Genomic DNA, 27,296 nt, shown 5'->3' on the forward strand with positions numbered 1-27,296 from the left:
GTCCAGTAGTTTAGGCTGTGCGTTGATAGATCAGTCAGTTAGTCACCTTTTTAGTATACCTACCAAGTATACCTACCTAAGATTTTCTTTAATCATATAACGAGAAATCTTACCTGAAACACAAAATACTATTAAGTAATTTGTGCCTGAAATACCTACCTTGTGACATTCTCAAAGCTGGGACAAAAAGTATTTGATGTAGGTACAAGTTTCTTACTTCGGAAACATACGCATGAACCTCACTCGTTAAAGTCGGTTGAAAATCAACACAAAATGTAAACCGTCATTCGACTCATAACTCAAATAAGCGATCGCGCGTTAAAAATAATAAACTGAAGAGAAGAGGTATGTGCCAGTCAGATAGAAATGTCCAACCATTACTTATTATGTAGGTCTAACCTACATAATAAGTAATGGTTGGACATTTCTATTCTACTAGTAGAAGAGTAGTAGTAGAGTAGTCGGAGTTCTATTAGTAGAACTTTGGAAAAATCTGTACATAATATTATTAGGGTTCCGTACCTCAAAAGGAAAAACGAATCACTTTGTTGTCATGTAGCATGTGTCACGTAGCTGTCTTCTTTAGTAATTTTTAGGGTTCCGTACATCAAAAGTGCAACAAAGTGATCCTATAAGGGTATAGGATCACTTTGTTGTCTGTCTTTCTGTCAAGAAACCTATAGGATATTTTCCGTTGACCTAGAATCATGAAATTTGGCAGGTAGGTAGGTTTTATAGCACACGTAAAGGGAAAAATCCGAAAACCGTGAATTTGTGGTTACATTACAAAAAAAAATTAAAATGTGTTCATGAACAAATAATTAAGTAGTAGGTATTTTCAACTTTCAAGGTAAGATTAATATACCAAGTGAGGTATATATGTAATAATCATATGAAAGGGCTTTACTTGTACATTCTAGAACAGATTTCTATTTATTTTTATGCAGTATGGTTTTTGATTTTTTCGTGCAAAATGTCGAAAAAATACGACTGCAGTACGGAACCCTCGGTGCGCAAATCTGACTTGCACTTAGCCGGTTTTATTATATTGAAAATTACGCTGAGTTGTTCGAAAGGAATTAAATTTAAGTGGAGATTAAACTTAATAATCGCGAGACGCCATAGAATTTAGATTAAATTAGTTTAATCTCCACTTTTGAGTTTGTTTTGAAAAAAGTAAAAGATTTCATCCAACTGTACAATCACGGAACAGCTGTTCCGTGTGTACAATATCCGTAAAACAAAAGTCACAGTTGGTAACCTAAGTCAACGTAACGGAATATCATTTTTTTTTAAATTCTGATAAAAATATTTTGTACTTACCTACTTATCAAAATTTTCAAAAGTTTTTAAATAAGTAGGTACCTACCTACTTAGCGTATTAAAATTGGAAATTTCTATATGACCAGGGCATAAAATATAGGGCTTACCTTTCAACGTCCAATAATAAAGCATCCGTGGCGCTACATTTCGAAAATAAAAGTTATATTTGAGTCACACACTAAACTTATTTAATTTCGGAGTTTGCACATGTTCGTTCGTAATCGTATTATATTTTTAATTTATTTTTAATACAAGACCCTACACGACCGTTCGGCGCGATAGTAAGATCATGACTGAAGAGTAAAAACTGAAGACTGAAGTGCGGATCGGATTTTCTGTAAGCACTGAAGTGGAATGGTTCATTCATAAATAATATCTTTTTAGCGCAGGTTAAACTAATTTATAAGTGAATAGAGCAATACAAAATAATATAAAGTTTATGTATGGCTTTAAGATAATGTTTTAATATATAGCATCTCTATATAGTATAAAATAAAGTTGCTTTCCGCTGTCTATATGTATGTATGCACGCGTAGATCTTTTAAACTACGAAACGGATTTTAATGCGGTTTTCACCAATAGATAGAGTGATTCAAGAGGAAGGTTTATAGCTATAGTTTAGTTCCCTAAAAATTAGAGATCCCTAGAGAAATTGAAATAATGTGAATTAGGTCGGAAAAAAACCTCTTCATTTGAGAGTTTCCGAGGCAAATACACCTCAATGACACCACATTAGTATCTACATTGCACCCATGCGAAGCCGGGGCGGGTCGCTAGTATTTTACTGTCAGTTATAAGTAGAGCAATACTAGCCAAACTTCCCCGGCTTCTTATTTATTTATTTAAACATCCTCTTTGCTAACTACAATATTACAAAGAATAAAAATAAGGGCGACCTTATAGGTATAACACTACAGGCTACAGCGATATAATGGATGAGTGTTCATAAGAGTGAATTCCTGAAAATCCTTTCTTAGGAATGGTTTATTGAAAAACCTCAGGTCAAGTCAGTCAGTGGTTGAAGAACAAACCAACAAACAAACACTTTTGCATCTATAATATGGGTAGGGATTACAGTACGCGGCAGAATATTATGTACATCGACCTTTAGAAAGAGAATAGCGGTTTTGTAGAGCATTGTTTCGGTCGTTGAGCTTGAGACCGACAAAACGTCACATAGGCACACGAGTAGCCATAGGCACAGAATATATAATCGTACCCATAGGTATGAGTACGACAACGCTCTACAAAGCCGAAATCTCATTATAAAGGTCGATGTACATTATTTTCTCCAGCTTACTGTACTTACCTATTATTAACAGTAAGCTCAAATCTCTGGAGGTTCTAACATGGTATCGGCTATTTTAAACAGCACGGTGGATCTGGGTTTCAGATCTTATCGTAAAAATGTAACTAAATCATACTTTCTAGTCTATCTACAGTTCAACGCAGAGTTTAACTGAGTCATCCTCCAGGATTCCTAAGTAATTACAAATATACTTAAGAAGATAATTTAGAGAATCATTTAGCATGATAAGACACGTCTTGTGTAAATGATATTCTGACTAATGCGGTATGTATAATTTTTAATTGTAATGGATTCTCCAAACTGCTAAATATGACAAATGTTTTTTGAATTTTCGTGTCTAACTAGATATAGGTACGTAGGTACTTTTTTACGCCATGTTTAATATAATATAATATAATATATTTATTTATTCAAAAATGTTGTACAAGACAAAGACTCCTTAAAACTAGTACACATAAAAAAGGTAGAAACAATAAAAATATGAGAACCTGAAGGAGTGCTTTGGCGTCCGTGCTAGGTAAACCTGTGTTACGGGCGCCGCAGCCTTCCATTACAAGTTAGCCCTTGACTGCGATCTGAACTGGTGGTAAGTAAGCGATGATGCAGTTTTGACGACTTCCCTGGCGCAGTGGTAAGTGCTTTGCATTAGTGGGAGATTCCGGGTTCAACTTCTGGCAAGGGTTTGGAATTTTATTATTTCTAAATTTCTGATCTGGTCTGGTGGGCGGCTTCGGCCGTGGCTAGTTACCACCCTACCGGCAAAACCGTGCAGCCAAGCGATTTAGCATTCCGGTACGATGCCGTGTAGAAACCAAAGGGGTGTGGGTTTAATAAAAACTGCCAACCCCTTCCAGGTTAGCCCGCTTTCATCTTAGCCTGCATCATCACTTACCACCAGGTGAGATTGCAATCAAAGGCAAAACTTGTATCTGAATTTAAAAAAAGATGATAAGGTTTTTATTACACCCATATAGGCCATACTACCGTGAAATGTAAAACAGATAAGGGTATCAGTTTCAACACGTCACGGTTTTAGTGAACACAAAACCATTTAGTGACTCGGCATTGCCGATGGGGTGGTAGCCACGTCAGTAGCCTCACACCAGACTAAACCAGAGACAATTTAGAAATTATAAATTCCTTCCACTTCATCTAAAATCACATAAACATAGGGCTTTTGTTGAGATAATAACGGCGAGTTACATCCGTTCACGTGACAGTATATAGTCAACAACATCAAAAACAAAATATTTTACAATAAAACGTAACGATTTTCAGTTTTTCTTTCATTCACCGTTTCATAACTCCATTACGCCGACGTAAACCAACTAATCCATACGGATTAACTGTCACGAAATCCCTATCGAGCTGGGCGCAGTATGGGCTCGCTTTGTTGCTCATAATTGTTTATTGGCTTCTTAAGGCTTAATACTTTTGTCCTGAAGTGTGTGTATAGGCTGCTTAATAATGTATACTACATGTTCATGTAACGCTGAAGAAAAACATCGTGAGACAACCTGCAAGCCTGAGAGTTCTCCATAATGTTCTCAAAGGTGTGTGAAGTCTGCCAATCCGCACTTGATCAGCGTGATAGACTATGGTCAATTAGTCAACCCTTTTCTGTTCTTCAAAGAACTTTTCTACTCTTTCTTTTACGTATTTATGGATAAGAAATTATACCTATAAGTATTTTTTTTAAATGAAAAGTGAACATTTTACACCATACTTTTAGACCGAAGCACTCTGTGAAAGCACTAGATAAAAGCTGAGACTGGTGTTTGCAATTTGCAGCCCAAATAGACCGTAGTCTGTACTAGGGCTGACAAAGGTCATCGGTCGATGATTACACGATTTATATATTTTTAGGTACGAAAACTTACATACAAAATATGAACAAGTCTTTTTGCTATTCAATATGTACATATTCACGTTGAATCCGCTAAACCACCATATTCACCACAATCCGACTTTGTGCTTCACTTAGATGAGTTATTATACATCCCCATTCCCTAAACCAGAATCACAATTATTCACTACAATCACAAAACAAAGCACGAGCCATTGATCAAACGACATTGTTCCAGAAACTGTGATTGTGTTCAGAATTGTGTTGAGTTTGGACTATGCGATACGATACTGTGTTTTGTGTGGAGTTGTGTGGATTTCGCGGTAAGCAATTAGCGAGATATGTCCGCGACACTTGTATTCAGGTTACCTTCATTACTGACTCTTGAAAAGCGAGAATATAATGTCTTAGGTTCAGTATATTATTTATTTTTTACTAGATGATGCCCGCGACTTCGATCGCGGGGATTGAGGTTTTTTAATTTTCCGGAATCAAAGGTAGCCTATATCCTTCCGCGGGATGCAAGCTATCTCTATACCAATTTTCATCAAAATCGGTTAAACGGATGGCCCGTGAAAAGCTAGCAGACAGACACACTTTCGCATTTATAATATTAGTATTAGTGTGGATAACTTCTGTAGGTGTCGGTATACTTGCAAGCTAAGAGCTTTTAAAAATAAATTTGTAAAATGAAGTTGTAAAAACTTTTAATTTCAACAAAGACTGGATTAACTCTTTTAAAAAATAAGAACCAAAAAGTATAAACAACAATGATTCCGGTTTACGAGTACTTTAATTTTACTTCAAGTAGGTTCTCGGTTGTTTGGCTTACGCTATTTTTAAAAGAAAAATGATTTTATTTTCGAAGTAAAGCAAAATTTTTGTATTGTAGAGCATCTTTGAATGGCCATTTTTATTTTCAAGCTAAAATATATTTTAGCTCGAAAATAAAAATGGCTATTGTACAGATAGAATGAATTATTTTACAATGGGAATAATTTTGCGTGAATAATTTGTTATTATAATAACATTTTAATGTACAGTAGAGTATTATAAAACGACTGAACCGATTTTGAAAATTCTTTCACTAGTAGAAAGCTACATTATTCTTGAGAGACATGGGCTATATTTTACTTTCTAAAAAAATAGAGATCCCTACGAAAATTGATGCACCCGTGCGAATACTATCCCGTTCTGTGCCTCTACGCTCTTCACGCATTTGCCCAAGAAGTTTTCAGGGATTTGTCTAAGAAAAATAGTTTATATGTTAGTTTATATAGTAGTACCTATAGCTAATATTCTTTATTAAAAACAAAAAAAAACAAAAAAAGAGTTGCCTGCCTAAAAAAGTTAAAAAAAGTCTTAAAAATTAATAACCTTTCTTATCAGCTACCATTTATCAATCAGAACCAATTTGTGAGTCATAAGCACGTCATAGTTCGTTTGTATTCTGTAAATACCTATAACCTACATAATATATTCCAACTAACTGCGGTGTAAAGGCTTGGACAGATAGAACGCGCGACGAATGGGACGCGAATGGCAGTACGAAACACAATGCAAAGGCGATAATTTACGGGCTCTATCGCGCGTTGCTGGCCGGTTGGACACTTTTTAAATTTAGAACTAATTCAAAATTCTGCCAGTTCTTTGAGACATCGAGCGATATTTTTCCCGTCTAGGCTTCAGAAGACAACAGATCTTCAGTTAGTGTGACTAGCATCTGAGCAATTCAGCCAGGACTTGCTGAATTTGTTCTGTGATTTTAATGTAGTCACGCAAGTGTTCGCTAGAAGTTTGTGTTTACAGCATTTCAGATATTATGTTATGATTATAATGAAATAAATACTAAAGTAGCTCTTGCAAGTCATCATCATGATCAACCCATTGCCAGGTGACGGTTCTCTTCTTAGAATGAAAAGGGGTTGGCTATACGCATATCCTTGAGTGGAGACCGCGTTTAAGCAAGCGTAGTGTGGTACGCCCTCCAGCACGATGGACCGACGATATAAAGAGGCTGGCGGGAAGTGGCTGGATGAGGAAGGCTGAGGACCGGGTGTGGTGGCGCTCTTTAGGGAAGGCCTATGTCGAACAGTGGACGTCCACAGGCTGATGATGATGATGATACGCATATCTAGACTACCGCTAGGGCCTTTAAGGCTACCAGAGATGTGTTTCCACTAATGCTGACTGGTGTGGCGGAGCGGGTAAGATGTGCTATGAACATGCGCCCCCGCGAGGTAGCTGGTGCGAGGAAGATGCGCCATTCGAGCAACGCGACGATAGGGAGAGCATGTGGTTTCACCCCTCATTCATCTGTAGCTGCAATCCGTAGCTCCCATCCGCAGCTTTCATCCGAAGCACGCATCCCTCCATAAAAAACGTTGAAACTGTTTACATCATTGGAGCTGTGGAGCGATGAAAATTGATGGATATCACTTACATCCGTAGCAACGTAGCATAGCACTTCTTTGGCGGAGAAGCAGCCTAAAGTTGTCGCGACTCGCGCACCGTAACGCTCTGTGTTTGTCAGGCCTTACCTGCGGTACTCTAAAAGTATTGTGAACGAGCCACCCGTGTGGTGACACTTTCCCCCCTCTCCCCACTCCACGGGACGGTAGCCAACAGAATCAGATCACGACCGAGATTCCAGTAAAAATATTAACATATTTTTATTTTATTATACTTACTATAATATTTTTGTGTAACAAACTACAGATTTTTATCTAGGACGCACAGTCGCACATAATAATACCTATTATGCAGTTACTTAAGTAAATGTTGAAAAAAATACGATTTAGCTTGCATTAACATTCATCATGATTAACTCATCGCCGGCTGACTGCAGAGCACGGGTCTCCTCTCAGAGTGAGAAGGGTTTTGGCCATAGTCTACCACGCTGGCCATGTGCGGATTGGCAGACTTCACACACCTTTGAGAGCATTATGGAGAACTCTCAGGTATGCAGATTTCCTCACGATATTTTCCTTCACCGTTAAAGCAAGTGATATTTAATTACTTAAAACACATAACTCCGAAAAGTTAGAGGTGCGTGCCCAGGATCGAACCCCCGACCTTTGATTAGGAGGCGGACGTCCTAACCACTAGGCTATCACAGCAAAATGGAGTTAGGCGTTTTTGCTTTGCTCTGTAATTGCACTGCACAAATAGAAACGTATGTCAGTTCCAAGAGCGCAGTCTAATAATAACCATAGGAAAGGAAGTAATTGCATGTACCGGCAGTTATATTAATGCACATGTTCGCATTAGCTCGAGAGGCGGAATTGATGCTGTGCAACTCATCTCCCATATAGAGACGCCTTGTAGGGGATAGGTACTGTATTTATAAACGGACATTGGGGAGCAATATGTGTACCTACACTTAGATGTGATAGCGTAGTGGCTAAGACGCCGGCCTCCTGTTCGAAAGGACGAAGTTCGTTCCCAGGTACGCACCTCTAACTTTTCGGAGTTACCTATGTACATCTATCATCTATCCATCTATCATGACTAACATACATTATATTATAATATAGTTACTAACATAGGTTAAGATGGTGTTAGTAACCATCTATCATCTAATATTGTGGGCCTTTGTTGTCTGACAAAATAAAGATTATTTATTATTTATTATGTGGGATTTAAGCAATTATTAAATATCACTTGCTTTATCGGTAAAAGAAAACATCGTGAGGAAACCTGAATGCCTGAGAGTTCTTCATTATATTCTCAAAGGTGTGTGAAGCTCGGCGGCACGAATTAGAATTATAAAATTGACTCAGCCGTGAATCGAACCCGGGACTTCCCACTTAATATATGAATAACGCTGCGCAACACACCAGGGAGGTTGTCACACACATTATTGCTAGAAAAACAAGACCTCTTACATAAAAACCATTTAGAAAGTAGCAAACCACTAAAGTCTGACTACAATAATACTATAGGTAACTTAAGAGCCGGGTAAAAGTGGAAAAACCTCCAGGGTGGCATTACAAACTTATATAAGAAACCAAACTACGCACAAACATACCCTGGCTCGTATTGCCTTCGGAGTAATGCGGGGGCTACGGTTTATTGCTATAGAATTACTTGTAGGCGGTAGGAATAAATATATGTAGATTACGAGTATTGTAAAAGTTTGATAAGTTTAGTGGTAAGTAATGAATATAGAAGCTGTGATAGCCTAGTGTAATAGGCAAGATTTTATCCCAAAAAATAAAGAGTGCCCATAGAATTTTTAAAAAACCTAAATCCACGAGTATAATGCACCATAGTCTAGGACTCTAGGTATTTCGTACAGCTTGCATCCTAGAGACAGACATAGTTAAGTACTTTTTTTTCCCGGAAAATCAAACATTTACGGTATTTTCAAAACCTAAATCCACGCGGATGAAGTCGCAAGCATCATCTATTTAGTTATCTATAAAAATAAAATTGAAATGTCTCTCCAACACCCATTAAAAAAATTATCTGTGTGGCTTATTTAATTATTAACAAGATTTTTTTTTAAATTCTTTATTCAATCAATTCTTTACCCTCCCTTATTTGATTATATTATCGTCACCCACTCAAGTAAATAAATATAACTAAATTAAAATATATATTCCCAACGAGTCACACCCAGAGTAACATGTGACTCGTTGGGAATTACCACAGATTACTTCTCTAATCTGTGGAAATTACGCTGGATAAAAAAGTTGAGTACCACTGTGACACGATTGAGTGTGACTCGTTGGGAACCCACCCTGTTTATCCGGGCTAGTTGACGGTTCAATGGAAAGTAAAATAATACAGAGCAATAAAATATGGGTGCTGAGGCAGACGTGTTCTGGAGTGTCCAGACCGCGTACCAGCGAACGCAGTGTGGGACGATGGACTGACGAGCTCACAAAGGTGGATGGCGGAAGGCCGTGTATGGTGGCGCGCTCTCAAGTCTCAGGAAGGCATATGTCCAGCTGTGGAAGCAGACAGACTGTTCGATTGATTTATTGGAATTCTTTCTTACCAGCGGTCCCTGAGCGCTCTAGGCTCGGTCCACGCCTCTCGCAGTACTCTCAAAGCTTCGCGCAGAGCTGGCGACGCGTGCCTCACCCTTTTTCCTGGAAAGATCGAGAAAATTCATATCAAATCAATGAAAAACACTTTTTTTTTACACAATTGCAAGCAAAAATATCTAAACATATAAAAGGAAAAGCTAACTGACTGACTGATCTTTCAACGCACAGCTCAAACCACTGGACGGAGTTGAAGTTTGGCATGCAGATAGCTATTATGACGTAGGCATCCGCTAAGAAAGGATTTTTGAAAAGTCAACCTCATAGAGGTTTGAAATTTGTGTAGTTCACGCGGACGAAGTCGCGAGCATAAGCTAGTTTATTATAAACTAGCTGATGCCCGCGACTTCGTACGCGTGTATTTAGTTATTTAAAAATCCCGTGGGAACTCTTTGATTTTGATGTGATTGAAGGACAAACCAACAAACAAACACTTTCGCATTTATAATATGGGTAGTGATGCGAAAGTGTGTTTGTTTGTTGTTTTATTGGTTTATTCTTCAATCACGTCGCAACGGAGCATAGGATTGATGTGATTTTTTGCGTGGGAATATTTAAAGACGTGGAAAGTGACATAGGTTACTTTTTACCCCGGAAAATCAAAAAAAAACCATGGGATTTTTAAACCTAAATCCACGTGGACGTAGTCGCAGGCATCAACTAGTACCTAGGTATAGTTTATGAAGCAAGTTCTTTATGTTCATACAATAAAACAAAAAGCAAAGTTTCAGTACAGAGAAGGAAAATGTTTTCATTACGAAAATTGAAATGTTTCATATTCTCTTTGCGGCCGAGCCATCTCTTTAATAATACAAATTAAAAAGAGGAGAGGAGGTTGTTTATCGCATAAAAATGTTAAGTGGGTATAAAATTTTCAAATTAAATTTCCTATTTCCTTACTGTTAATTAATGTTTTCCCGACCAAATTTCTTCCACGGAATCGTTGGATTTGGATTGCTATACCTACCTACAGCACTTACGATTCTTAAAATTTGGATGGCAGCATAGTCCGATGGGCAGTGGCGTGCAGATCATAGAGGCATAAATGCACTGCTTACCCCAGTTGTAATAGCTCAATGCATATTTTTAATTATAACCTGCATGTAAACAAGTTCCTACCTAACTGATGCCTACCCTGGCTTCAAACACTGTGCACGCCACTGCCGATGGGACAGAAATCCGATACAACCGGAGAGTCAAAAAGTGACAGAATTACAAAATTTTACTAAACCCTTACTAAATCAGTTAAACGCTCCTTGGCGGCACGACTTTGACTTGCTTAAAAAATAAGGCTTGTGCCCTATTTTTTAAGCAAGTCAAAGTCGTGCCGTCAAGCGATTTAGCGTTCCGGTACGATGCTGTGTAGAAATCAAAGGGGTGTGGGTTTAAAAAAGCTGCCACACCCCTTTCAGGTTAGCCCGCTTCTATCTTGGACTGCATCATCACTTACCACCAGGTGAGATTGCAGTAAAGGGCTAACTTGTATATGAATTTAAAAAAAGCAATACGTATACTAATCGATAAATAATCGATACTATTTAGTCTGATAGACTAGAATGAGTACTTAACGATTATTTACTTCCAAAGAACCTACTAAGTAATAGCACGTCCTAGGAAGTAGGGCCCAAGAAATGAATCATAAGTGGTAGTAGATCATTTATGTATAGTATAGGTCTCAATCACAGGTGTCCTAGGTCGTTGACCGTAGAGTAGAGAGTCGAGACCTACATTTGGGTCACTCGCGTCGGCCACTTGGTAACCTACTTGAATTACCCTTTGGAGCTTGGAATTAAAATGTTTTTCATGTGAAAAATATTATGTTGGTTATTTTAGTTTTTTTTAAGCTGGTTTCTGCGTTCATTATAGCAGTCCAAAAATATAAGGATTTTCTGGGTGGCCCATTTCTTTCATTGACAAGTGAATTTATTAAGTACACTAGTTACTAATAGGTTTTATTCATAGGCATATACCTACCTACATATTTTATGGTTCAGTATACATATATATTATAACGTTTTAAATAAAAACATTACGTGACAGGCGAATTCTTCAGGGCCAATATGAAAAAATTAAGTTTTGTTTTTTTTAATTAGAAGCTTACCTACTGTATATTTGTTTTGTCCCTAAAAGTTACAAAGTAAAAAGTACTGTACATAATTTTACCAGTTCTTTCCCAGCACCGCTTCTTGTAGAGAGCCACTCACCAAACACTTTTATTGCTCTACTAGCTTATGCTCGCGACTTCGTCCGCGGGGACTACAAAATTTCAAAACCCTATTTCACCCCCTTAGGAGTTGAATTTTCAAAAATCCTTTCTTAGCGGATGCCTACGTCATAATAGCTATCTGCATGCCAAATTTCAGCCCGATCCGTCCAGTAGTTTGATAGATCAGTCAGTCAGTCAGTCAGTCACCTTTTCCTTTTATATATAAAGATTAGCATATGCGACATTGGCGCTTACGACTACGAGTATGAGTTAGGACGTGACTCATAAGTGTTCTTGTTAGGGATGTCACCACAGGTTGTCACAAACTCAATTCATCTATTTCAGGCGTTCATATAATTTACAGGCGTTTTTATCAACTTTTCGCACCTTCAGAATTATAAAGACCTAATTCAAAATTTAAGGATTTCGAATTTGAGTGATAAAATGACTTTGGATGATCATTTCCATCGACTCCTAATAAAACCACCCATTTAAGTGTAGAAAGAGACAAATTTTCTCTCTACTTTATTTTATTTTGAGTTGATAGAAGTCATCCAAAGTTCATACAAATAGGCTACTTGACAATTTTTTTAAGTTGGTCTTAAATGGTTAATATTTGTCCTATTATATCAAAAAAATTAACACTATATTTTTTTGCGCCCTAAAAACCGTAAAACTTTAATTTAAAAAAATATTTTTCTTAGACAGGTGAAAACACTGTCGGCCATGTTTGGCCGATAGATTATCTGTGCTCTGACGTCATGCATTTGTAAACAACAGTATAACCACAGGACAGGTGAAAACACTGTCGGCCATGTTTGGCCGATAGATTATCTGTGCTCTGACGTCATGCATTTGTAAACAACAGTATAACCCTGTGGTTATACTGTTGTTTACAAATGCATGACGTCAGAGCACAGATAATCTATCGGCCAAACATGGCCGACAGTGTTTTCACCTGTCTAAGAAAAATATTTTTTTAAATTAAAGTTTTACGGTTTTTAGGGCGCAAAAAATATAGTGTTAATTTTTTTGATATAATAGGACAAATATTAACCATTTAAGACCAACTTAAAAAAATTGTCAAGTAGCCTATTGTGTAGATTTTAGGTCTCTATAATTTTTTCGTTTTGTTGAGCATGACTCCTTGTAGAGAGCAGACACTTTTATTGCTCTATTAGCATGCAACATTGCCGCATACGACTACGAGTATGAATTAGTTAGTAGATTATGGATGTAGAAGATCCTTAGTTCTTACAATCTAGCTGGGTCATTCTGGCTGAACCCCTTAGGATATCAACTGACCTGAACTGACTGGTTGTGTAACCAAAACAAAATAGCTAGGTATAGATTGTACGCAATAGAAAAGCTAGACGGTTAGGGATCTAGATTCTAGAATAAAATAAGATTACGCAATGTCGTTGGGGTGAAGTGAGTCATACTCTTAATACTAGTGTTGCCATATTATGTGACGTGTTTCGCGGAAGTTTCCCGAAACTTGGGGTATTTTCGTACCGGGGCTTCATATAACAAGGCACAGGTTTTAATCGCTACAAGGGCGGTGATAGCCTAGTCTAAATATATAAAAGGGAAAGGTGACTGACTGACTGACTGACTGACTGACTGACTGATCTACCAACGCACAGCTTAAACTACTGGATGGATCGAGCTGAAATTTGGCATGCAGATAGCTATTATGACGTAGGCAACCGCTAAGAAAGGATTTTTGAAAATTCCACCCCTAAGAAAGGGATGAAATAGAGGATTGAAATTTGTGTAGTCCACGCGGACGAAGTCGTGAGCGTAAGCTAGTGGTTAATAAGACTTCGACATCCTATTAGGGGGGTCTGGGATTCGATCCCGGGCACGCATCTTTGACTTTTCGGAGTTGTTTTTAAGCAATCTTTCATTTGCTTTAATGTTGAAGGAGAACACCGTGAGAAAGTCGAATGTTTCCATAATAGTCTCAAAGGTGTGTAAAGTGTCTGCCAATCCGCAGTTTGCCAGCGTGGTGGACCATAGCCTTTGACCCTTCTCATTCTGAGAGGAGACCAGGTGCTTACTTGTAGGCCGGCGATGGGTTGAGACTGTCACTATTCTCTACCCTTATCTCTACCCATATTATCACTAAGGTACCCATATTATAAATGCGAAAGTGTGTTTGTTTGTTGGTTTGTCCTTCAATCACGTCGCAACATGTCGCGGCATGATTCAAGGACAAACCAACAAACACACTTTCACATTAATTATGTGAGTAGTGATAAATAATTAAGTAATTACCACCGGATGAGGTCAAGCGCAATAAAATTAAATTATAGCTAATAACTAAATAATTTGACGACCTCCCTGGCGCAGTGGTGAGCGCTGTGGTCTTAATAGTGGGAGGTCCCGGGTTCGATTCCTGGCAGGGGTTTGGAATTTTATAATTTCTAAATTTCTGGTCTGGTCTGGTGGGAGGCTTCGGCCGTGGCTAGTTACCACCCTACCGGCAAAGCCGTGCCGCCAAGCGATTTAGCGTTCCGGTACGATGCCGTGTAAAAACCAAAGGGGTATGGGTTTAATAAAAACTGCCATACCCCTTCCAGGTTAGCCCGCTATCATCTTAGACTGCATCATCACTTACCACCAGGTGAGATTGCAGTCAAGGGCTAACTTGTATCTGAATAAATAAATAAAATAAATAATAGGTAAGATAGGTATGAAATGCTAGGTCGAAGGAGATTCACTATGACTGTAATGATATCTTATGATGACAGACAATGTCAGGGCCGACCACTAGTCGCTTCGTAAGTCATTCGTTGGCCTTGTTAGGTAATTGTGCACTGACCGGTTTGGTTTCATGATAATTTTCCATCTTGGTACACTTACTTACTTAATAAGGTCGTGGTCATTCATACTGGACATAAAGGCGAGGGATAATGGAATAGCTTGGGGGTCTAGGGAATACAACAATATGGAATCAACATTATTAAAGTACGCGGCCGAAAGTAATGTACATCGGCTTTTATATTGACACTAGCTGATGCCCGCGACTTCGTCCGCGTGGAATTAGGTTTTTCAAAAATCCCGTGGGAACTCTTTGATTTTCCGGGACAAAAAGTAGCCTATGTCACTCTCCAGGTCTTTATCTATACCCATGCAAAAAATCACGTCAATCAATGATTGAAGGATAAACCAACAAACCACCAAACAAACACATTTTCGCATATTTTTTTTAAATCTTTTATTATTAGTCTACCAATCCGCATATGGCCAGCGTGGTAGACTATGGCCAAAACCCTTATCACTCTGAGAGGAGACCCGTGCTTTGTAGTGAGCCGGTGATGGGTTGATCATGATGATGAATCTTTTATTAACAGGCTTTTACACTTTCGCATTTATAATAAGGGTACTGATTTCGGCTTTGTACTGTCACTCATACCTATATGACGTTTTGTCGGTCTCAACGATAGAGACAAGTGCTCTACAAATTTGCTATGCCCTTCTAAAGGTCGATGCACATTAATTTGGGTCGCGTACTGTACTAGTTATTTCACCCTCACCGCCCAGGGTTCCTGATGTTTTTAGACCACCCGTTGTGCCATAATATCTTATTTTTTTCGACGGACATGCAAATTGTGGAACCAACTGTCTCAAAACGGTCTTCTTAGGTTTTATTAAGAGATTACCTTCACCGAAGCATTAAAACCACGCAAACGCAAAGCTAGAGGTGCATGCCCGGGATCGAACCCCCTACCTCTCGAATAAGAGGCACTAAACACTAGGTTATTACGACTTCTTTATTAGCATGTCATGTTATGCACTAATTTGTTATGGAATAAAAAAAAAATCAATATATTCGCATTTTTAACTAAGAATGTCAAAGCATCCGGAAAAATTTGCAAACCAAGCGAGTGAGACAGCAAAGTTTTGAATTTAAAATCTAGGGCAGACACGAGCCGGCCTACGCCTGCGGTTTAGGTATTGATAAAGATGAGATGAGAAATGCAGCGGGAAGCTTCATTGGTGGAGCTTTAATAAGTAAGTAAGTAGTAAGTAATTCGAACAATGCGAAGTTTCAATCAAATTGTGGAACTATGGAACTAATATTATAATGTACCTACTTTGTGCTGTAGAACTAAGTAAGTTAAATTTTAGGAAGTTTGTAACTTTAGGTTGAGTTACTATTCGCTTTTGCTTGGAGTCGGTATGGCTAAAACCTCTGACGTAAAAAGAGTATTGGAACCACCAGAGCCAGAGCGCTGTATAATATTTTGTCCTAGGTATAAACAACTAGGTATTTGCTTACTTCACGTATGTAGGTGTAGTCCGCGACAGGTTAAGATGGCAGTCGGGGTGTGAGGCGGGGGAACGCCCCGCACACCCGCACGTCTTTTTATTTGTTACAGCACACTTATACTTTGTTAAAAAACCGGCTAAGTGCGAGTCAGGCTCGCGCAATGAGGGTTCCGTACTACAGTCGTATTTTTTCGACATTTTGCACGATAATTCGAAAACTATGATGCATAAAAATAAATAAAAATCTGTTTTAGAATGTACAGGTGAAGACCTTTCATATGATACCCCACTTGATATAGTCACTCACTTGGAAAGTTGAAAATACTAATTATTAGTTCATGACCACAATTTAATTTTTTTTGTGTGATCTAACCCTAAATTCACGGTTTTCAGATTTTTCCCCAAATGTCAGCTATAAGATCTACCTACCTGCCAAATTTCATGATTCTAGGTCAACGGGAAGTACCCTGTAGGTTTCTTGACAGACAGACGGACAGACAGACAGACAGACAACGAAGTGATCCTATAAGGGTTCCGTTTTTCCTTTTGAGGTACGGAACCCTAAAAAACGTTGTAACCCAAGAAAGTGTAATTGATCGCGTCATACTCGTACGTACATCATACGATAGTGTTATTGTAACGGAACAGCCGCTAATGGGGTCTTTAGATCACTTTAGATCATCCCACGCTTCAGTGGTACTGAGATAATAAACACATTGTAACGGGTAGGCTGTTTGGTATGTAATAATTAGGCAGTAGGCTCTGTTATGTTAGGCCAAAGTTCAAAAGATATTGTGCAAATATCAATTTCTCTGGTCCGTGATCAATACAAAGTTATAAAGTGAGATTAGCTAGAAATTAGAATTATCATCATCATGATCAACCCATTGCCAGTTTACTACAGAACACGGGTCTCCTCTCAGAGTGAGAAGGGTTTTGGTCATATAGTCTACCACGCTGCCCAAGTGCGGATTGGCAGACTTCACACACCTTTGAGAGCAGTATGGAGATTTCTCAGACATGCAGGTTTCTCACGATGTTTTCCTTGACCGTCAAAGCAACGGAAAAAAGGGACCCTTATTATATCCAATAAGGGTTCCTTTTTTCCGTTGCTTTAACGACGACGACAACAAAGTGATCCACTTTGTTGTCTGTTCGTCTGTCCGTCTGTCCGTCTGTCTATCGTGTCTGTCAAGGAAACCTATACCGTTAATAGGTAGGTCTTATAGCACAAGTAAAGGCAAAAATCGGAGAACTGTGAATTTGTGGTAACATCACATAAAAAACTAAAATGTGTTCAGGAACAAATATTGATTAGTATTTTCAACTTTCAAAGTAAGATTACAATACCAAATGGGATATCACAAAAAAGGGCTTTCCCTGTAGATTCTAAAACAGATTTTTATTTATTTTCACGCATAATAGTTTTTGATTTGTCGTGCAAAATGTCGTAAAAATACGACTGCAGGACGGACGGACATAGGCTACTTTTCCCGGAAAATCAGAGATATATGGCATGTATAATGGATGATGGAAGGAAATTCGTCCGTCCGTTTTCAGCCCAATTCATTTCAGTTCAGCTCCGATATTATGCTGAGCTGTACACCCATGTGGGGTGGTGTCACAGATGAAAATGTTACATTTGTACTTTGTTTTTATCTGTGACACCAACAACAAATAAATGCATTTTCTTTTTTTCTTTCTTTCTTTCTCCGTCGTCAGTCGTCCGTTTTTTGTGGTTTCTTTTCATAAAAAGAAACCACAAAAAACGGACTCATCAAATAAATCCGCAAAGAATGGTCACCCCACAATAGCAGCTCCGATGACCTTCTGCTCAAAAGTCGCATAAGTCGAAACGAAGTTGGTATTTACCGAAACAAATTAGTGGCACCAAGTGTGAAAGCTCGCCATTCTCTGTACTCTGTAGCCCTATTTTCAATCACAATCTTTTTAGGGTTCCGTACCCGAAGACTGCCAATGGGACCTTTTACTCCACTGTCCGTCCTTCCGTCCGTCTGCCTGGCAGCGGGCTGTATCTCGTGAACCGTAATAGGTAGAGAGTTGAAATTTTTACAGAATGTTTATTTCAATTGCTGCTACAACAATAAAAATTTAAAACTGGTCGCCATGAAAACTACAAAAAAAGTACCAACGTAGTTATAAGTAGATATAATTATATTGTATATCTTGTACGGTGGCACGGAACCCTTGGTGTCCGACTCGCGCTTGACCGGTTTTATTTCCTTGAAAATTAAATAAATTAACTTTAATTAGGTAATTAAGTACTTAATTATTTTATTTATGCAAGCTCTACTTTTTTGAACACAGAATAATGGTCTTACTTTTTACTGCATTACTTTTCCTAAAGAACCCAAGTAGGCATTATTCATTGGCTATACGATATATCACTTTTATGGCACTCTTTATGCCTACCTATCATTTTATTCGTTGGCCTCTTTTTATCGCAAGCACAGTAATATTAGGATTAAAAAAGGCCAAGTGCGAGTCAGACTCGCGCAAGAGGGTTCCGCACTAAAGTCGTATTTTTTCGACATTTTGCACGATAATTCAAAAACTATGATGCATAAAAATAAATAAAAACCTGTTTTATAATGTACAGGTGAAGCCCTTTCATATGGATACCCCACTTAATATAGTTATCTTACTTCGAAAATTGAAAATACTAATTTTTAAGTTCATGACCACAATTTAATTTTTTTTGTGTGATGTAACCACAAATACCTACACGGTTTTCAGATTTTTCCCTAATGCTGCTATAAGACCTACCTACCCGCCAAATTTCATGATTCTAGATCAACGGGAAGTACCCTGTAGGTTTCTTGACAGACAGACAGACCGACAGACAACAAAGTGATAAGGGTTCCGTTTTTCCTTTTGAGGTACGGAACCCTAAAAATTTAAAATGGTTCAACTCAACATTAATTCCTACCTACTTAGATTTAGCTAGATAGCTAATCTTTAGGCGCAATGCACACCGGCAGAGTGTGGTGCAGCGTTTATTGATAACCAAGACTTTGCTTAGGAAAATCCTGGCTGACTACAAATTTTGTTATGCTCAGCATAATCTTTGATTCGGAATTTTCAGTCGTATCTGGCTAAGATTTGCTGAGCTTATGCTCTACCTTTACTCGCTTCCTGTAAGTTCGGGCCACCTGTTTTATTAAAGAAAGAAAGAAAAGACGTTTATTTTTCAAACAGTGCCACACATCACATCTGATAACTAAGAGCTGGTTATTTCGGCGCTTCTTCCACCTGAGTATTAAGCCCAAAACGGTCCAAGACACCAATGTAACACAAATCAAGCAAGTATAGGTTGTTATGGCTATACACACGTCGACGTAAGCCCGACTAGTTTCGACCCCACCCGGGTCCTTTTTCACAGGGAGAACAATATAAAGATCAAGTAATTTCAAATTGTTGTGTTAGCGACATTTATCAAAACTCAACAGTTTCTTGACAGACAGACGGACAGACAGACAGACAGACAGACAGACAGACAACAAAGTGATCCTATAAGGGTTCCGTTTTTCCTTTTGAGGTACGGAACCCTAAAAACTGTAACAAGACACAAGTGTTATAATGCGGTCATTACAATACGCATCAGTGAACCATTAGCAATGAAAAAGCCCATTGAGGAGTTATCTCCCCATCAAATAAAGTTCATGGGAAGACAGACTCGAAAGCTCTCGAGGTTGTTAACATTTGCCATGGGAATATATGGCAATGCTAAGCTTAGGACACACTCAATAATGGTACTGATTTAGAGTATTCACATCTTTCTCTTACCAAAGTCATAAGAAAAGCTCAGATAAACTTAATTTAATTTTCACACCACTCGTTCTAGAATGCCTTATTACAGATCTGTTAGCTAAGGGTAAAGTACCTACGTCAAAACATTCCTATGACTTAGCCGGGTTGTAATGTTGGACTGAAATCCATTACGCCTTAATGTATGTAATGTTGTACTGATATCTATTACGTCTTAAGGGATGTAATGTAGCCGAAGCAAATTTTGTTCCTTACAAAGAGTTTTTAGTTCAAGCTGCTACTGCTGTCTCTTTTAATTTGTATATTTTTTTATTTGTTTATATTGTCGGGCTTATTGTAGGTAGATAAAATATTGGTCCGAATTTGTAATTTATTCATTTATTATGAGGTTTTCGCAGTGGATTATCCCATAAGTTTTCTGTCAATGGTAAACACTGGTAAATGACAGATTCTCACTAACTTGAAAAGTCTTCCGCTGCTGGTCTAGACTCGAGATCAAGCATTTCTACGGGAACGTACGAACGTAGGTATAAGCCACGCAAATTGCTATTGGGCTGGGACCATGTCTCATCGAAATGACGTAATTTTGACGTCAGCCGAAATAAAAATATACCATCAGCTCGAAACTTCAGTCTAGTGCTGACGTCACTAAAATGGCGGCCACGGTCATTAGCTATTTGCGGGACTTATAATTACCTTTTAGTCAAAATAAATTCGTACTATATTATGTGATTGTACTCTAAGCTTTACATGAATTGGCAATCTTGCCTGCATCCGGCATAAGTCTGTATTACTCATGTGCTCATACCACACTGAATTGATACACTTTATAGTTCACACGAAGGATAAACCAATGCTAAATCAGATCATTATAATATTATTACTAGCTTATGACCTCGGCTCCGGGCGCGTAGAATTTGGGCCAAGAACTCATTTTATCGGGATCTAGGTATGCAAAAATTCAAATGATACAGTAGTGGCGTGATCACAGGTTATCTCTCAGCACAATTATTAACGACAGTTATGAAACTTCTAACAAAACATCGAGGCTTCATCCACAGTGTCACACGTCAAATGTTACTTCACTCTAGTTCACTCTGCTATCAGTAGTATAAGATTTTACGTCTCACTAAACGTTGCTAGAATTCGAGAGTCGAAACACAATAACATCAAAGTAAAATGGACCTAAACAGCCTTGAATTGAAGTCAAATATTCAACGCCACTGATTTTAATTTCGCAATGTTTCCGCTTGGAGCGCTGGCTGTAGAAGTGTAGACAAACTTGAGCTTTAAACCAAAGGGATTTAAGATCCAGTTTACTGTAACGCGGAAGTATTTCGACTCTCGAATTTGGTTTGGTTTGGCGAGACGTAAAATCTTGTACTATGGGTACTGTATGCATCATAGATATGCATAGTCAAAGTGTAGATTGGCAGCCTTCAAACACCTTTGAGAACATTATGAAGAACTCTCAAGCGTGGTGATTTCTTCATTAAAGTAGGTACGCTGCAGAAAATAATGTACATCGCCTTTAGAAAGAGATTGCGGTTTTGTAGAACATTATCTCTGTCGATGAGACCAACAAAACGTCACATAGGCATGAGTGACAGAGACAACGCTCTACGAAACCGAAATCTCATTCTAAAGATCGATGTACTTTATTTTCTGCAGCCGGGTACTGTACTTGTTATTGGCTTAAAATGCGCATTGCATAGGTAATTCCGAAAACACATGAGTAGACTACTCGTGTGCCTGGACTTTAGGTAGTGTTTGCTAATTTTGCACCGAAAGTGACAATTTTATGCAAAGAAATTAGTGCGCTGCTTTAATTACTCCTGTTTGCAGTAGGTACTTACTTATTGGCTTTACCCAAGGTCAAACGGTAATCGCTATGAGGAAAAGTTAATCCGTCAAAATATATAGGTAGTCTTAGAAACTTCTGTAATCAATGGCGGCATGAGGCCTTGAACGGGGTGATTCGCTAAGTCAGTGATCATCACTAAACGAAAATCATCAAATCAAACTCATTTGAGTTTAGTTAGTTTGCTATATTCTGATGGTAGGAATGATTGATAAATACAGTTTTTTCAGCCGGCAGCCGGTTTCTTATTCAATATTTTGAAATGAAATTAATTTTATTTTATTTCATGTAGGACAGCATAATATATAGAGCCTCAATAGTTCAACGGGTAAAGGATTGGACCGAAAACCAAACGGCGGGCAAAGTCGACAGTTCAAACCCCGCCCGTTGCACTATTGTCGTACCTACTCCTAGCACAAGCTTGACGCTTAGTTGAAGAGGAAAGGGGAATATTAGTCATTTAACATGGCTAATATTCTTTTTTTTAAAAAACATAGGTATTATGTCAAAACTCTATCACCAGATCGGAAAGAAAATTCCGAACTCCTCTTTAATTAAATTATTAATGTGCTTTACCTACTTCAATTACTGAGTGGATTAAAATCAACGTCCCTATACAAATATCGTCAGAAAGATAGGCGTAATTTGCACCATAATCTATGCTAATGTAACATGTGGATTGTGGAGCTCCGGTTGGCTTAGTGTTTAGGTATCGATTTAGTCATGGCAACTAAGCTAGCAGTTCTACCACTAAGTTAACCTAAAATAGGACTGGATATTAAGTATTAGGCTGTCTGTCCACTGGTGAGGAGAGGAGAGGAGACAAAAATATTAATCAATAGCATTTAAAAAATCCCGCTCCGCTTAAGTGGACAAGGATTTGCAGACTAGTTAGAATAGTAGTAGACAGAAAAATCATACATTTTAACGCGGAGCGGGTAAGCGCAGCGGGGAAGCGGAGCGAGGAAGCGAATATTTCGCGTAGAACATCCATTCATTCATTCATTTCATTTATTGTATAATTGTCAGTATAAAAAAGATGTTACATAAATTATTAAGTAGGTACATGTCACAATCTGCCATGCAATGGCGTGCAATATAAATATATAGTAGGTATACACTAGCTGCCCTGGCGAACTTCGTTCCGCCTTTTAATTAGTAAGTATTTTCAATATTTGAAGTAAGATTACTATATCAAATGGGATATCATATGAAAGGGCTTCACTTGTGCATTCTAAAACAGATTTTGATTTATTTTTATGCACCATAGTTTTCGAAAAAACATGCGAGCATGACGTTTTCGCTCGCGAAGTTCTGTTATATTCAAAAACAATAGTTTACTGGGATAGATTTCTTATTCTTTCAGAAACTAGGTTTTAATTTACCGATAACAAATGCATAATACAGCGCAGCGTACGATAACAATGATAGGCAAACCGTGACCGTCAAATCACGCCACAAAATACCTAATTTGTCATCCACCTATGCACGTGTTCTTAGTACTTATCAAACAGCATATAAAACCTCATCATCATCATCAACCGATAGACGTCCACTGCTGGACATAGGTCTCTTGTAGGGACTTCCACACGCCACGGTTCACACGGACACGACTCGTCTGATGTCGTCCGTCCACCTAGTGGGGGTCTTCCAACGGTTTTAGAATTTATTTAGAACTAGATGATGCCCGCGACTTCGTCCGCGTGGATTTAGGTTTTTAAAAATCCTGTGGGAACTCTTATATTTTCCGGGATAAAAAGTAGCCTATGTCCTTCCTCAGGATGCAAGCTATCCTTATACCAAATTTCGTCAAAATCGGTTGAACGGTTGATGAAATGAAAAGCTAGCAGACAGACAGACAGACAAACGGACAGACAGACAGACACACTTTCGCATTTATAATATTAGTATGGATTTTTTTATTTATTTAACTAAAAAACTAGATTTAGGAACTACCTAGGTATGTGCCCTGCCCATTGCCACTTCAGCTTCGCAACCAGTTGAGCTATGTCGGTAACTCTAGTTCTCCTACGGATCTCGGATCTACGTACGGATATAAAACCTACTTTATGGTAACTTAGTAGGTAAGCGAATTCATGTATAGTTCGCGACAGGCCAAGATAGCAATCGGGGTGTGTGACCCGCACAGCTCCCGCGCTAACCCGGTGCGATATAGGGCGGGTGACGTGAGGGTGTGCGGAAAGTCCCCCGCCTCATACCCAGATCGACATGTCGACCTGTCGCGAATTATTATACAGGTTGTAACCAGAAAGCTAGCAAAAACTTAGCGTTATTGTTATACTGTCTAAACACAACCCAATACCCAACCATATACCCAATAAATATTTGCCTCATTGTGTAGTTTTAGTGATTTTGTATTTTTCACCCGCAATGTATAGCGTGCAAAACTCGGGTCAGTGCCCCACCTACGACGCGGCATTGACTCTGAGTGGCCTACTTACGCAACGTTCGTTGACATCTAGCGTCAGTTAGATGTTTTATTTGCTATATATATGATGTAATATATCGTGAAGTTTTACAAAGTATAGGATTTTTTCCCGTTATTCATCAGTAATATCACTAATAATATCATCTGTCTTCGTTTTTGCTAGCGTTCTGGTTACATCCTGTATACTTAACTAGAGACGTTTAAAGCTATGTGCTAGGAGTCCATCCACTCCTTAATTTTCCAACTACTTAATATAATTCCACTATTTGGATCGTACCTATTCCTCCTTGCTGAGGGTTGTGATCCCTTTCCATTTATCACGAGGGTAAACTTACCCTAGTAGTAGTTTTCTTGGCATTTGGGATAGTAGTAGGTATTAGTAGTAGTAATGCGGTTAGGGTTGCCAGGCGTCCGTATAAAGCCGGACATAGGTAGGCTTTTTGATTGCGTGTCCGGCCAAAATAAACGGTGTCCGGCTTGTCCGGCTTTTGTTAGGTTTTACATACAATTTTTTGTCGTACCTATTCAGACTCAAAATCCTCAATAAAGTAGGGTGTCCAGCCTTTCTACCCAAATGTCCGGCCAAACTGGCTGGTCTGTCCAGCTATTAGGTTTGGCGACCTGGCAACCCTAAATGCGGTGGACTCCCAGATTCATCCGCATACGACTCGGCTAATACATATTAAGTAAATTGGGTAGTCAATTGTTTAACTTGAAAGATAAAAGAAAGTACCTACCTACCTACCTCGAATAATAAAACAAAGGTAACCTTCTATTTAATCATACATAGGTACTTACTACCTTCTTAGTCACAATCATAAAATACCCGATAATCTTAAGCTTGACAGGCAAAAGGGTAAACCTTGAAAGCGTATAATAATCCAACGTACCTACCTACATATATATATATCCTGGTAGGCTGGTAAGTGGTAAGTGGTAACTGCAATTTTACTGAAGTTCACCTGAAGGATAGCTACGTATAAAGGCCTGGACACACAAGCAGCCGTATCGCAACCTTTAGCTCAATAGTTTGGGGTTGATGATAATTTCTTAGATTCAAATCCTACACGTCAGAGTTATAGGTAGATAATTATTGTAAGTTGGTTGTAAATTTTGTCGGTATCAACGACAGGGATCGCTACCTCTTTCTAAAGGTCGATGTAGGTACGCAAACCCTGAAAACGAAGGTATATAGAAACTGGCATACATACATAAATCCTGAAAACAATACACTCGTTTTTTGAGCAGCCGTTTAAAAACTCAAAAGTTTCAAACTCGCTATCGTTTAGTAAGAAACCTTACGTTTTAGCACTACGCGTGGATTTCCGATTTAGGTTTAAAAAATCCTGTCGGAACTCTTTGATTTTCCGAGATAAAAAGTAGCCTATATCACTCTTCAGGTCTTAAACTATATCCATGCAAAAAATCACGTCGATCCGCTGCTCCATTACGACGTAATTGAAGGACAAACCAACAAACCAACAAACCAACAAACAATCACACTTTCACATTAAATTTATAATAGGGGTAGTGATACCGAATCTAACTTAACCTATACGTAGGCATCCCTAGATCTACCTAATAAAAAGCTTCACTAACGAAAGCTTAAAAAGTAGTGCACGCTATTAGCATATAACAAAAAGAAATCGATACTAACTTCAAACAACGTACGGTGACCACTCGTTGACCACTCGAATTAAAAATATTCAAAACAACAGTAACTTTAAAAAAATTATAATAAAATCGGTACCACGTTCAACACCCTTCAGGGATTTCAGAAACGCGGCGCCTATTCGATTTATTTTTAATTTCGTTTTTAAGTTCGCTCGATTCAGTTCAGCCCAATGGGCTCTAACTGATTGCGCGATCCACGTTCGGCCTGCTTTAGCGGCCGGCTGATACTGTTGGGCCGGCTTTTTGTTTCTTGGATCGTGGGCTTATGTTGCTATGTAGAGCCTTCCAAGTTCCCGAAACCAAATGAACACTTCAATCTATCAAAAAACCCGGACAAGAGCGAGTCAGACTCCCGAACCGAGAGTTCCCTACTACAGTGGTATTATTTCGACATTTTGCACGATAAATCAAAAACTATTATGCATAAAAATAAATAAAAATCTGTTTTTAAATGTACAGGTAAAAAGCCCTTTCATATGATACCCCACTTGATATAATTATCTTACTTCAAAAATTGAAAATAAGTAAGTAGGTACTAATTATTAGTTCATGACCACAATTTAATTTTTTTGTGTGATGTAACCTTGACAAATGCACGGTTTTCAAATTTTTCCCCTAATGTCTGTTATAAGACCTACCTTCCTGCAAATTTCATGACTCTATGTGAACGGGAAGGTTTCCCTGAAGGGTTCTTGACAGACCGACAGACAGACAGACAACAAAGTGATCCTATAAGGGTTCCGTTTTTCCTTTTGGTGTAGATACGGAACCCTAAAAATAGGTAGGTACTAGGTAGGTAAGTTTTCAATAAACGTAGGTATATTATTTTTTATGCATCTACTCTATAATAATAATCACTTTATAGTTTATTATAATAATCCATTTATTTTCAGCAAACGATAACAACATTTTATCGAAGCCATCAGTATATCTATTATTTATGCATTAATTTAACCAGATAACTTTCCTTTTTACAGATAAAATGTTTTGTTAGTGATAACAATGTACTTGAGCCGCGGCAAGTGCATGTACAATAAAAACAGATAGGTATTAGGTGAGCTGGGACCACAGATATGTCCAGATTTGCAACTAGCGTGGCCCCCTCAGCCCTCAGTCCCTCTCGCTCAAGCAGTAGGGCGATTGTCTAAAACCTGCATCAATCGTTATTACAATCTCAATTGTTCTGATTGGCTGAATTTGTACGATTCTTGTTGCAACAATGCATTGTAGCCAATAGTGAACGAGCGTTAATCAATCAGAGATGATTGCGATCGTGACATTGTAGCTGTCATTTTCCCGCAATCGCGCAGCTGATTTTCTTACTTGTGAAATGTCATTCCTTCTACACTTCACGTTGTTTGTCAAATACTCACGTACAAATACATTTTGACCTCTATGATTTTGACCAACAAAAAAAAGTGGCCACGGTGATAAGGACAAAACATAATCATTTTGTCACGTTCTAACAAGAGCTTAAATGCATTTAGCTATCTCGCTCTAACAGTAA

General features: G+C 38.4%; 1 protein-coding gene across 1 annotated transcript in view; it reads right to left on the reverse strand.

Moving 5' to 3' along the window:
• The window catches only part of LOC117992618 (uncharacterized), a 48,833-nt gene extending 22,828 nt beyond the window's left edge, over positions 1-26,005 (reverse strand). Inside the window, exons 1-2 of the mRNA XM_069505972.1 lie at positions 25,773-26,005; positions 9,484-9,577 (exon numbers count right to left, since the gene is read on the reverse strand). The gene's annotated coding sequence lies outside the window, so the exon portion shown is untranslated. The remainder of the gene's footprint in view (positions 1-9,483; positions 9,578-25,772) is intronic.
• Between the last annotated feature and the right edge of the window lie 1,291 nt (positions 26,006-27,296).

This window comes from Maniola hyperantus, chromosome 21 (assembly GCF_902806685.2).
Source record: "Maniola hyperantus chromosome 21, iAphHyp1.2, whole genome shotgun sequence".
NCBI classification, from domain to species: domain Eukaryota; kingdom Metazoa; phylum Arthropoda; class Insecta; order Lepidoptera; family Nymphalidae; genus Maniola; species Maniola hyperantus.